Source organism: Pteropus medius, unplaced genomic scaffold, assembly GCF_902729225.1.
Source record: "Pteropus medius unplaced genomic scaffold, Ma_sr-lr_union100, whole genome shotgun sequence".
In the NCBI taxonomy this organism is placed as follows: domain Eukaryota; kingdom Metazoa; phylum Chordata; class Mammalia; order Chiroptera; family Pteropodidae; genus Pteropus; species Pteropus medius.
This window is the reverse complement of record NW_024344241.1, coordinates 8,837,708-8,846,708: the sequence shown is the minus strand read 5'-3', so window position 1 is coordinate 8,846,708 and position 9,001 is coordinate 8,837,708. Positions and strand designations below refer to the sequence as shown.

At 38.1% G+C, this 9,001-nt stretch overlaps 1 pseudogene; it reads right to left on the bottom strand.

Moving 5' to 3' along the window:
• Positions 1 to 368: 368 nt before the first annotated feature.
• LOC120607760 (uncharacterized) lies at positions 369 to 486 on the bottom strand (annotated as a pseudogene).
• Between the last annotated feature and the right edge of the window lie 8,515 nt (positions 487 to 9,001).

Genomic DNA, 9,001 nt, shown 5'->3' with positions numbered 1-9,001 from the left:
TGTTTTCCTGATTGGATCTTGACTGACACAATCATATTATAACTAAAAGTATACAGTAAGTGATGAATCTTGCATTTTATCAGTTTTTTCAAAAGCATCTGAGTATCACTCAGGTTGCTAATCACCATGCAAAATGCAGTCAGTTCTGAAAACTGTTAATTTCTGAGCAAAAATAAGTTATCTTTCATTTTAGCTATTGAAATTGATTTATGATAAAAAATATCTGCTGGCTAAGAGAAATTAGTTGAAAATTTTACGCTCATAAAATTAATATCATTATTATTTTACTTAGGCGAAGTAACTCTTAGTTGACCTCACAGATTGCAAAGACCTTGCCACCTTACAATCCCTTTTTTAAAACTTTTTTATGCCTACAGCGCCTGGTCTTCTTAGGTGGTCTCCCATCCAAATACTTCCAGGTCCGACCCTGCTTAGCTTCCGAGATCAGATGGGATCAGGCTTGTTCAGGGTAGCTTGGCTGTAGGTGACACTCATAAAATTAAGGTCAATTACTTGTTGAAGTAAGATCTTCTGCATAGTTCAGAAATGTCAAATATATTTACCAACCACTCCTTTTTGGTTTGAAACTAAAATTAGTTTCAATAATAGTAATCTTATATTAATGACCTTTATAAACGGAGATGTTAGTGTAAGCACAAAATCTTTATTCTAAAATTTACACAGATAATTTTTAATGCATTTTTGTATGTTTATATTACACTATGCATGGTATCAAACTTCCTTTGCAATCTATAAGTGTATATGCAGTTTGTCCTAACTGTATACTCTCTTTTCCTCAGTTTCTGTTTACAGATGCTGTGCCTTTTGTCTTTATATTCTCCCCTCCCCTTCCTGGGCCGGTTGTCTCTCTGTATTCCCACAATTATGCCACCCACATACCTGTTAGGGCCATTACCAGGCTGTATTGGGGTAATTTGTTAACAAATATCTGTCCTATGACCATCTGTAGATCAGGAATCTTATTCAATCATCCTGTAAATTGTGGCACATTGCCTGCCTCATCATATGCTCAATGAAGTTTTGTCAAATGAAGTACTGGATGGCCTTTCTTTAGCCAGGTCCCTCAGTCAGGTGAGAAGAGTAAGACCCCTGCCTTAGTGCTGATGAGCCAAGTGGTGACTTGTGTGCATCCCAATCACAAACTGATGAGTTCTAAGTCACCACCGCTGAGTGTGTGCACCTGGAACCCTCTGCACCCTGAGCCCCCAACCCAATCTCATGTACCATGACAGCCAGCGGGTAAGGTAAATGGCAGCACCTAGTGTGTGAACATAAACACAAACACAGGGCCTTTCCACACTCTTGTGTTGGGACTTGAACATGGATGAATGTCAATGGGCGGATTTTTACAGCAAGAATGTGCTGTATAAACCCTCTCTTTTCATAAAACTGAAAAGATCCAGAGGGTTGCTTTATCTGCCTCCACCAACTCTATGACTCCCTTATCTGCAGGTCCCTGACAGCCCCCTTGGAGTCTATGTGATGGACAGAAACTGGGAAAAAGGATGCTTTTCTCTTTCTTTTTGCTTAAATGGCCTGTAACACAAAGTCTAGCCCTATCTAGGTTTTGTTTTTGAGCCTAAGTCATTTGCCCTTTCTTTGAGTCCCTCAAACAATTTCTTTTATTGCCTGAAGTTTCATATGAATAATAGAAACTGTTTTTGCCAACAGCTGCTTTGAGGGGGTTACACATACTGTTTTAAGGTTGGTTGAGACTTAGACTGGTATGACTGATATTTTACTAATGTTAAATTTAATTGAAATACTTAGTTTATTGGCACTAGCTAATCCAAGTTATTTTTTCCTAGTTAAAAAACATGCCAAAAGCTGTAATTTGATCGTTTTTATATGAACCAAAATAGATTTTGGCTTCAGGATGGGAGGAAGGACAAAGATTTTATTCCCTTACAAAATTGGCCTGACAGTTTAACTAGCAAAGTTAACAGAAATGAGAAGAAAGAAATTTTATAGGGGGGGAAAAAAAAAGCTATGAAAATCCTGAGATGTTTCCATAGAAACCTGCCTGTGGTAGTAGTTTGAAGTGATCTACAGCTCCCTGCACAGGACACTTTTGAGCACCTCTCCATGCCTGCACAACCACACAGCACTTGAGGTGAGTCACAACAGAGGTGTGGAAGCCCAGTAGTAATAGGGCCAACCTAAAGAGCGAGTGGCAAATCTCTTCTCCCTGTTCCCCCAGCATGTTCCATGCCAAGGCTGGTAGGATCTGGTGACATCACTTTGCCCACAGCATGTTCCAGATGGGGCAAATGTTGATGCCAGGACCAATGGCTTTCCAGCTCAGCCCTGCTTCCTTCCATGTGCCTCCTGGGAACTGCAGCCAGAACCCGCCTTTCAGCTGTAGAAGTGGACTGGGCTCCTCTAACCAGTAAGCTTCCATTCAGTCTCAGTATTTACTGACCACATGCTAGACCAGGCACTGACTAGGGACAGGAAGCAGCCAATGGTGAGAAAAGACATAATTCCTGTCATCAAAATATTTATTACTTAGTTAGACAAGTAATACATGCACACATTAAAATTTAGGACATTATAAAAGTTAAATTGCGATCCAAGACTGTCAGACAAAGGATATCACTGAGTAGTGCATGATAAGTTGTCAGATAAATGTCATAGGTACAGATGATATGACTTGAAAGGAAGAAGATGCAAGAGACTATCAGTACTATAGGATATATCATGTGTCTCTGCTTCTCACAATTATCTCATGTTTTATAAGCCAATGAAAGTGCCTCAATACCAAACAATGCTAACTTGAGATTTTCTCAAGGATAGATGACATAAGTTCATTATCATCATTACCACAGTATCCATCAGTGTCAACAACATGAACATAATCATTTTACCATTACCCCCTCCATTAATCAACATTTACCCTTGGTGTTTCTCTGCAGGCCTGTGTAAAGTGTGAGTGGATTCAGCTAATGCTGGCAGCACCCAACAAGGCCAGGGATCTACAAGTTTTTCTGTTCTTATTTTCACATGCTTACATAGGCTTCGGTGACATTGTTTTAAGAACAGATTTGAACATATAAAAGCATTGTTGCCTGGGTTCAAATCTTGGCTGTTTCTCTAATATATTCCATGCCATTCCTGTACTTTAAAAGTGATAAAGTATAAAGATCATACATAATACTTTCTCCTTTCATCCTCACAGAGATATGGCAGATATTAACTATTATTAAATAAAAATGAAGGGCTTAGAAAGCACTTTATAAACACAAAGCATCATTATCCTTGTGGACTCTTGGACTTTATGATTTATATTTTACATGAGATATAACAAATGCTTTAATCAAATGTTTTCACTCTAATGAAAACCACTCAAAAGTATTCAGTTTACCCAATCAAAAAAAGTACTTCACTTTCCAATGAACACATCTGCATGAGAGGCTTTTGGGCATGGGGGGCAGTGCTCCATGGGTGGTCCACACAGCTGGTGCCCCTCACTGTGTAGTTTAAAGGCCTAGAATCTACTCAAGCTCTCTATCTGGTTAGTTTTATGTGCTAAGTTTGGAGGGATACAGGTAAACTGCGGTGTGAGAGCCTGGACTGTCTTCCACTTTTTAAATAGTCCGCAGTGTCAGCCTACTGCTTTGTGTTTAGGTAGCCTAGCAGGTAGGTAGTTCAGTATCCATAGGCCTGGGACTAATGACAGACTCTGGAGGGACATAAGAATCATGATTTTTCTCATTTCACTCTTCATATAGATGCTTTAGGGGTAAGAAATCTAGCAGAAAATGTTTCTGGAAGGCTAGACTTTTGCATTTTCTATGAAGATGTTTAGAAGAGTTTATGCTGAATTGTTTGAAGAAAGTACTTGGAAGACCAGCATTGCCTAAATCTGGTATTATTTTGTTCTAACGTGGGTCCTGGAAAAGAATGTGCTGATGCGATCTGCCCTCAGTCTACCTTATTTCCTCTCTAAACAGATGATTTTCAGCTTCCATCTCACTCTCCTTTCTATGTATCCCAAGTTGCAGTTGTTCTGGGGGGTATGTGACTCAGAAATGAATGCCACTTCTCTTGCCTGTATGTTTGCTCCAGATTCTTACCCCATCCCTCTCCACTCTGATGTGCTCAGGGAACTGCTTCTTCCAGGCTGCCTTACCTTCTGACTTCCAGTCAGGAAGGACTGACAGGAGACTGGTGGGCAGTAGGAGGTGAGAAGCCAGGCTATTTCTTCCCCCACTCCCTACCCTGGGACCTCTGTGTCTCCTTCATGGCTCCATTTTCCCTCCCTCATGCTTCAATGTCACACCAGACAGCTAGCTCCAGGGCTATTAGCTGCTTCCTGTTTTTGTTAATGTCTTGATTGCTCCAAACTTTCAAGTGTGGCTTCTCAGCATTTCTGTCACCCTTGTAACCAAAAAACAGACTTATTTTTTATTTGTTTTTATTTATTACTTTTTTTTTTACATTTTACTTCTAGTTTTACTACTAGTTTCAAGTATACAGTACACTGGTTAGACATTTATATAGTTTATGAAATGATCCCTCTAGAATACAGTGATGGGAAGATCACTGCTGTCAGCACAAGATACAATATCACTTGGTCAGATCTCAGGGGTTTGGGAGCCCATCACAGATGACAGTAGGTCTCACAGGCTAGGGTTTTTTATTTGTTTTCTTTGCTGCAGTATCAGTAGAGCCGAAAAGTCTGCCTTCTTTTGGTGTATAGGGAGACTTACCTAGGCTGTTAGGTAGCTTCATGCCATATGCCTGGGGGCAGTTGCAGTTTCTGGTAGGGCAGTAAAAATATTGGTTAATACACTTGATAAGTTAGTGTTGCATGCATTCATAAATAAGTGGAGGCAGTCTAAGGACTGAGGCATAGAACAAGGAACAGCCACAAGTACAGCAGCAAGAACTGAATACCCTCCCCCAAGAACTGAATATGTATTGAATTGAGTGCTCTTTTCTTCCTTGCTCCTAAGGGAGGAAAATGCAGAGAGGAGAACATGGAAGATTGTTCTATCTAGGCTGACCATCAAAATGTGCAGGAGTGAGACCTTCCTATTCCCATTATCCATCAACATTGTTTTACATTATGGACACACAAGTCAGGGTTTTGTCCATTAGCTGCTGTCTAGAGTTGGGTAAGTGGCAGTACAGGAAGGGCTATTAGGTGTCTGGATAATGAGGAAACTCCAAAGAAAATTGGTAAAGTATTTTTTCTGTTGAAGATACAATTTCTTCTCCCAGAGAGCAGGACTCTCTCCCCGTTTTCATTTTAATTTCTCTGTAATTGAATCTATTCTTTAATTAATGTATGCAATGTAAGAGTATTTTATTTTTTCTAAAGAGCTATCATTGAATCAATGATATATCTTACAGTTGATGCCATTTAGCCTCAAGAAAATATTTTCTGGTGTCATCTTCAAAGCAGACATACTACGCCTTGGGAAGACAGCCATAGTTTCACCTGGCCTCCCTCTGACATAGTCTTCTCCCATCGAGATGAATGCTAAGTAGTGGGAGTACATACATCTTGTCTTGTTAGGTGATGGAATGTCTAGAAAAGTAAGTATTCTTGCTGTATTCACAGGAGCGAAGTCACATACCTCTAGAAGTTACTGTAGAGCCTCTAGAGAAGAATCTTCTAGGTCTGCCCCCAGAAGAAAGTATTTTAGACTTAGTCTTAGCTGGAGTTCATATGGTTGGATCTTGAGAAGATGATCAGAACTATGCATATAAACCTAATTCTATGGGCAGTTTCAAGGATGCCACCAATATTAAAATTTCTTCTTGCCTAGGGACTCTGAAAAAAATAGCATTACTCACTTTTAAATTGTTAGACTATATCTATGGATATGGAGGAATGAATTCAAACAGTGATGGGCCATTGACTCTCCTTTGCATTTATGCAGGAAGCCTGATGGATGACCTGACTCAATATTAGAGGTGGGATAGAGAGTGAAAAGCAAACCTGTATAGGAGTTTACAAAACTGGGATAATGAGGTTCTCATCATAACCTTAGACATGACATTCAACATATCTGAATTTCATTATTGTTAATTATCTTCAAGTGTCATTCCACAATTGAAATTTAGTAAGTACTTACTGCACAACTACTGTCACTGGGCATTTTCCCCGGGTGTCTAGGATCCATCTGGAACAAAAAACAGATGAGATCTCTGCCCTCATGAGTTTGCCTATTAAGGGGGTGGGGGAGAGAGAGAATGAGAGAGAGAGAATAAAAATATATGTAATAAATAAGTAAACAATATACTAATATTGGATCAGATATCTAACATTATCTAAATTCCTTCTATAAAAGGCCAATGAATAAATATTTTAGACTTTTTGTGCCTTACAGTCTCAATCTATGCAACTGTGCCTTATAGCAAAAGCTGCCATAGATGACCTTAAACAAATAAGAGTGTCTGTGTTGGTCTCCAGGCTGTCCTTTGCCAACCACTGTGTTTGAAGATGGAAGTGTGATTACAGCAATGTTTTTCAAACTATCTGTGATGATGAACTTGCATTATTCCCCGCCCGCTCCCCCCCCAAAAAACCTTAACAGGCTAATAATTTTATAAAATACAATAAAGTGTTACTAGAAAATAAAAGAAAAAGAAAATATACAAAATTCAAGCCCCATTGTTTTATCATTTGATTCAGCAGACATTAAACTGCTCTGTCAAATTACTAAACAAAGGTATCTCTACGCTCCTTCCTCCTTGCTCCTTGTTCTTTTCTCTTTCACTTTCATCTCTTTCTTTCTCCTTACCTCTTTTCTTTCCTCTTCCCCTTCCTTTCCTTTGCTCCTTTCTCTTCATTTTTCCCTTCGTTGGGTCAGAACTTTGGGTTTTATACCTGGCCAGGAAGAAGGTGCTTGCTTGTGGATCTAGCTTTTAGCCAGACTAGCTGAGAGAGCGATTATACAGGTAAAACTGTATCAATAAACAAGTCCGTTGAGAATAATAAGAGTCAACACTGTTGGAGAAGGAAATTACATGTATGAAAAGAAGAATGGTTAAAAATAAACCCTATGCTATTGTATTGGAATTGAAAGTATTGTTGTGAACTCATGGTCTTTAATATATAGATATATATTAAATACACATTATATTTAATATGTATATTAATGACATGGATATATACATAGATTTTAAAAGTATGTATGAATACATATATTTTCTAGTTCTATCTATGCTGAAAGTGCCTGGAACCAATAATACTCTGGTAATAATAAGCACATGTAATGTTCAGAGCTTGGATTCTAAATGCAACGTTCCACTTAAAGGAATGAGAGCTCTTTGGAGAAATGACTGACTCTAGGTTTGGGCAGAAAAAGAATTGCAAGATGAGCCTGGAGCATTTATTTTGTTACAGAAAATACAAATATGATCAACAAATGATAGAAACATGTTAAACCAACATAGAAACCAATTTGAGGTCACTCTCACTGGCCAAATGAGACATTTGAGCAATATGGTAATAATAGTTTGTAACCTTTGAACAAAGTAGGAATTCATGACTTCATATTGATGTCAGCGCATAAATGAGACAGAAGTGGAAGTTCTAACTACTTATAGAAGTCTCAAAGTTTCTCCTTACAAAAATACTCATTAATTACCAGTTAATGAGTATAAGATATTTATTAACTAGCTTTACAGTAGAGAAATCTGGCAGATGCCATCTAAACTAGTAATAAAATTAACATCACTAGTAATAGGACAAACTAAGGTTAGCTGTCCCCAGACATGGAGAAGAACACAGTGCCACTTCCATAGGATATTTGCCCCAAATGCACGAACAACGAGGAAACTTCAAAAAACCCCAAATCAAGGAACATATTTATCGAGTACAAATCTGTACTTTTTAAAAACATCAAGATAAGAAAGGCTGAGAAACTATTTCAGATTGAAGGGGACTAGAGATGTGAAACTACATGCAATGTGTAATCCTGGATTGGATTCTGGAACTGTAAAGGACATTATTGGTACAATCAGGGAAATCTAAAAGGGATTGGAGATTTGATGAGAATATTAGATCAAAGTAAATTTCTTGATTTTGATGGTTATACTATAGTTATATAGAACAATGCACTTGTTTGTAGGAAACATACAATAAAATAATAAGAAATGGAGTATCATGTCTGAAATTTATTATTAGGTGGTTCAAGAACACACACATGCCCATTCAACACACATACACACACACACACACACACACATCACGCCTCCTGCCCACCACTTGAATATTTATGGCGATTGTTGAGCAAATGTAAGAATTAGGGAGTCTGGATAAAAAGTATATGGAAGTTCTTTGTATTCTTTTTTTCAACTTTTCTGTAAATTTGCAGTTATTTCAAAATAAAAAGGTAAAAATTGCAAGAAAATTTCTAAATATTTACTCTGAGTTTCTCTTCTGGTTTTGCCAGGATGGGTAGCTTATGGTTTGTGGAGAGGAATTTTGAATAACACTGAACCAGCAACACGTAATCAATGAATTGAATTTGCCTGTTTCTCTTACCTTGGCATATATCTAGCAAGGAATGCCATGTGCCAATGCTATCTGCTTCCTACTTTATCAATGCTTGGTACTGAATTAAAAGAAAGAACAGTTCTCTAAAATTTAAATACTGCAGCTGGAGAAATTCCAATTAAATACTTTTATTAAGACAAATGTGCATTAAAGTCATCCTACATGAAGAGTCCCCTGATCTAAGTCTTAAGGCATTCTGCATTAGCCATAAACACCAACAGGAGATTTTTGCTGCATGGAGGAAGAGCCAGGTGTCAGGTAACCCTGTTGTAGAACTCTGACCAACAAAGTGCCACTAGGTAGTGGGACTTGTGTGAATCAGATAACTTCTCCCAAAAGCAAAAACAATTAGGCAAAGAAGTAACCTATTGTTTGAGTTGTATGGGCATTCCTTTTGTATCATTACCTGCAAGCAATTTAAACTATTTTATGGTGCTAAATATGGTATCCTTCTTATTACATTCT